Source organism: Octopus bimaculoides, chromosome 10, assembly GCF_001194135.2.
Source record: "Octopus bimaculoides isolate UCB-OBI-ISO-001 chromosome 10, ASM119413v2, whole genome shotgun sequence".
NCBI classification, from domain to species: domain Eukaryota; kingdom Metazoa; phylum Mollusca; class Cephalopoda; order Octopoda; family Octopodidae; genus Octopus; species Octopus bimaculoides.
In genome coordinates, this window is record NC_068990.1 from 92,907,572 (window position 1) to 92,912,585 (window position 5,014).

General features: G+C 37.0%; 1 protein-coding gene across 1 annotated transcript in view; it reads right to left on the reverse strand.

Annotated features, from left to right (window-relative positions):
- The window catches only part of LOC106876567 (hamartin), a 40,240-nt gene extending 36,273 nt beyond the window's left edge, over nt 1–3,967 (reverse strand). Inside the window, exon 1 of the mRNA XM_014925165.2 lies at nt 3,853–3,967. The gene's annotated coding sequence lies outside the window, so the exon portion shown is untranslated. The remainder of the gene's footprint in view (nt 1–3,852) is intronic.
- Between the last annotated feature and the right edge of the window lie 1,047 nt (nt 3,968–5,014).

Consider the following 5,014-nt stretch of genomic DNA (forward strand, 5'->3'; position numbering starts at 1 on the left):
ACTCCGATGGTGTAGTGGGTGCTTTGTACATGCCACCAGCATGGGTGCCATTGACCTGACACTGGCATCAGCCATGACTATGGTCTCACTTGGCTTGACCAGTCTACACAAGCATGGTATATTGCTAAGAGTCTTGGTCACCTGTCATTACCTGCATGAGACCCAACGCTTGAATGGTGCTTTTTATGTGCCAGTCAGACAGCACTGGCATCAGCCACGGCTACAATTTGTTGATATTCGTAATCAGTCAACATCTTGATGTTACATTCCTTCTATTAAGATATATAAATATATATATATATATATATATATCCATGTATCTCCTCTCCAGCAAGTCACTTATATCTGTCCCTTCTACACCTTAAATCTCTCAACTGGCACCAAGCCACACCCTCACAATACTACTCCATCCCTAGTTGAGGGATTTTATTGTACTGATCCTGTTGGTGCTGGTGCCACGTAAAATGCACCCAGTCCACTTTGTGAGGTGGTTGGTCTTAGGAAGGGCACCCAGTTGTAGGAGCCATGCCAAAACAATGAAGCCTGGTGTGACTCTTGTCCAATCCATGCCAGCACAGAAAGCAGACGTTAAACAATGATGATCTCACACACACAAGCAGTCTTTAAGACCTGTCTACTCAGCCTTTGTACTCACGAAGCTTTAAGAAGTTTGATGAAAATGAAAGCCACACAGGTGGATCCTGAGCACAGTACACCTGCACACACACAAATTTATACAAATATTTCATTTCTAAACACACAGAACTATCAGCACAAAAGTCAAACTGATACATATGTTATGCCTCTAAAATCTCCACCACTACTACTACTACTACGTACTACTAGTTATTCAGTTTGTCATGTTTGCAGAAGTCGTTGGGTTCTCTCCAGCACCGTGTATCACTAACTGACACAGTGCTTTGTGAAATATATCTTGAGATCTATCTTCATCACTTCATTCCAAATCATTCCCTGATCCCCTCTTCCACACGTTCCATTCTCTTGGAATACACAATACTTCTTTATACAGCACTCAGCCGCCATATGCACCACTTGCTTATACTAGAGCATCTTTCTCTCCTGCATCCAATTTGTCTCTCGACTCATCACAATTCAGTCGTTCCTACACAATTTGTAGTAAAGTGTTGTTTCCTTCATTGCTTCCTGCTCTTCAGAAATCCCTTGCAGGCAAGGCCCATCTCTTACTTACAAGCAACATCTCACTCTATGTACATGCATCTACAATCTAATCTTCATTCTTAAGGAAATGTTACTCTTTGTGACCAGCAGAGTTGAACTTTTCCCACCATGTTCTTACTCCAGCTATTAAACATTCAGAACACCAATCTCCACAGCCAATTAGGTCGTCAACGTAACAAAACCTATCAACAATTTCTAAGGAGTTCACCAATTTTTTTTATAGAATCTATTTTTCTTGAGCTCTTAGTGATTATTGTCCCTGTGCACCTGCTGCATATGTGGTCAACTTGTGATTTCACTACATTCCTTGTGCATCCAATGCCTCACAGGAATGTGAAAATAAGAGATATGGTCCAGAGGATTGGACAGGTGAAAATGTAGGTAAGATCATGAGAATGAGAAAGGAGGCTGAGTTCAAAATAGATGGCCGGTGAATGACAAACAAATGTTTTACTGAATGATGTTTAGATACTTTTTCACCTTTTTGACAATTCCAGAAACGTGGTTCATCTAATGCAGATCACTGTCATGTTCACTTGCAGACTTCTTAAAGCTGGTGCTGTGGAGGGATTAGGTAAATTACAGGTCGTGTATATATATATATATATATATATATATATATATATATATATATCACTTTGTGATGGTTGCACGTGGCAGTGTTCCCTCCATGTATTCAAATGGTTTTCTATCCATAGGCGAGAAAATTTTTGCCTAGCCATATCTATGATCATCTTTCTATAAACAAACATAACAATTCCTCTCTAGGCTCCATACCCTCAGAAAGGCACGACGACTATGACAATCTCATATGTCAGTTCTGACATCAGACGTTTCTTGGAAGCCGGATGATCTAGTTCGTGTCCAGTAGTCTTGAGGACACTTAATGACTCCCAGAACTTCGAGGGGGCAGGAGCTGGGAAGGGGGGGGAATAAATTAACGAGGAAGTGTAAGGAGTGAGTAAATAATAATTCATTTTTGGAATTGGATCTCGAAGAACGTATTAAACCATAAATAATAGACGTCAATAAAAAACAAACAAACAATTCTTTCTAAATTTGCTACGAGGCAAGCAATTTAGAGAGGGGGGGCAATTCGATTATATTAACCCCAGTACTTTACTGGTACTTTATTTTATCGACCCCGAAAGGATGAAAGGCAAATCAACCTGGGTGGAATTTGAACTCGGAACGTAATGAGCCGCAAGAAATACCGCAAATGCATTTTCCTCATGATTCCACCAGTTCAGGTTAAGCTGTAGAAGATGTATGTAAACAACAATCTCCTGTACAAAACGGAAAGAACAATCTAGAAATGACATGCTGAATTTACCCAATTTGCAAATAGATCCTAATTTTACGTGACTACTAAGATTCATAATTAAACCGAGTTAATTCCCGTTTTATCGTGTATTTATTTTATAGACAAAAAACAGTATATCTTAGAATTCTTTCAGACATTTGGTGATTTCACCCGTATAAACATAATATGAGCAAACGAAGACGCGTTGAGATTACTCCGATTAAAATGGTAAACTGACTTAATTACCATTTTACAATATATTTAACAAACAATAAAACAATATCATGCTTTCAAATCTAGAGGTGGGGAATCCAGCATGCCATTTCTATACGTATGGTGGTGGTTCCTTCCGTTTTCGACAAGACATCGTTGTTTACGTATTCATTCGAGAATTTTGCATCATTATAATCATCATCATCATAATAACAATAATCGGCATTTCTCTCTCTCTGAAGCATGGAATAAACTACCCAGGGCGGTTGTCCGCAGTCAGGACACCAGCAATTTCTTCAACAATTCCATGCTTCCTGCAATTCGCCAAAACTATTTCAGACCTGCCTTAGGCACCCTTGTCCTCTTAATGGCTCTTTTCACTTTTCTGTCTTTTTCTGTTTTATCCTGTATAATCTTTTCATTATCATTGCTTTTTTCCTTTTCTTATCGTTGCTTTCAATCTCCTCTTTCAACCCTTTTTTCTGAGCAGTTACAATGCCCCTGTGCCATGTTTACACTAAGCTCAATAAATACGTTATAATAATGTATTTGCAGTTTTGTTAATAACAATCGAGCTTTTAAATAGCATTGAATGTATTTTTCACGATGTTTCTACATCCACTGAGCATATATAAAAATCAAAGGCCCAGGAACAACCGTCACCAGGCAACGAGCACTCACGTAGACGGCGAAAAAAAGGTCTTCTTTTCATTAAACATAAATAAACCAAAGATAAAAAAAGTCTCCGATTTTGTGACCATATTCAGTGTAGTCTCAGCGGTTCTACACATCTAAAGTGAAATTTATCTTTTTACACAAATAGTGTTTTTTGTTTTTAGTTGTTAGGATTTATAAATTTACTGGCTTGTATATTAAAAAGACCAGCCCGAGAAAAAGATAGTAGTTTCTTTTAAGACAATCCGACATAAAACTTAATGTTTCTCTCCCTCTCTCTACACTTTATGTGTCTTTCTACATTCATACATTTCTTCTAACCGAATTAAAAGAAAAATTATGTTTCTGTGATATTAAAGGATTTTAAAGCGAGATCATATATTAAAAGTTAATGGAAGTTATCAATGAAGCTGTTAAATATAATTATAGTTTGCCTGTAGACCGTCTGGTCTATTACTTACCGTGAAGTAAGTGCTGTAAAGACCAGCCGTCTGTGATAGAAACAGTTGATGTTGAGTAGTCGACATTCTGTAAAAATACGTCGATCATATGACACAGAAGGAAAGAGAAAGAGATATTTCGCTGCTGCTGAAGGAGAGAAGCCAGAGAGAGAGAGAAGGCGGCGGCGGGGGAAAGACTTGGCCATACTGACACACAGAGGCGTGGACTGGATATTAGCAGGTGTCTCTCCTGTTAACGTTGCCGATTCTATTGTAGACTCTAACTTTTATTAATACATCTAGTAAAACTATCTGCATACCCATGAGAGGTGTTCATCATTGTTCATTAAACACTCGTTTTATACATTTCCTCTGTCTCTTATAGAAGCGAACTGCATCTTATCATGCTACCTATCTGTCTTAAGGAGTGTGTTATTGCCGGTTTCTCAACTGACATTCACTCAGGGCAGCGACGACTATAATATCGAGAGATAAAACTATCGGATGTTACATAAGTCTGTGTCCATGGTTGTTATTTGCTTCGTTTACCTCGTTAATGTCTGATAATAAAGTAGGAACATGATGCAATATTATCATAGGCCTTTCTGCATTATGTTTGTCTGAAGCCATGCTTAAAGATGTTGATGTTTTTGAACCATGCCGACCAACGGGCACCTTAAATAATTGATACTGTAGCGATGTATCTAACATAACATTTATAATGTATATATAATAGAATTGATACACTGACGAGAATTTAAACGAAGATACATCTTAATGTTAAACGTAGAAAACCTTAGATGAACCGAAAAAAACTTTCGTCCGTGAAATAATTGAATAATATAATTCTGTAAAAAAAAAAAAAATTTCTGTGACTAAATTTATATCGCAATTGGTGAACAATAACGTCGTTAAAAAAATCTTTGTTAGCAAGTTAATAGTTGTTGAAAATCACTTAAAATATTTAATATATTTGTTATAAAATCGGTCTTTTTAGCGAGAATTGGTTAATCCTAACTTTATAAAACTTTAGATTTTTACAATTGTACTTTTGTGAACAATTATGTTCTTTATATGATAAGGAAGAAGTAATAAACATGTTTATAAAAATTTAAACAATTACCGAAGTCTTAATAACTTTATTATAGGGTTTGGACAGACTCCGGACAAAACTATAAAACGA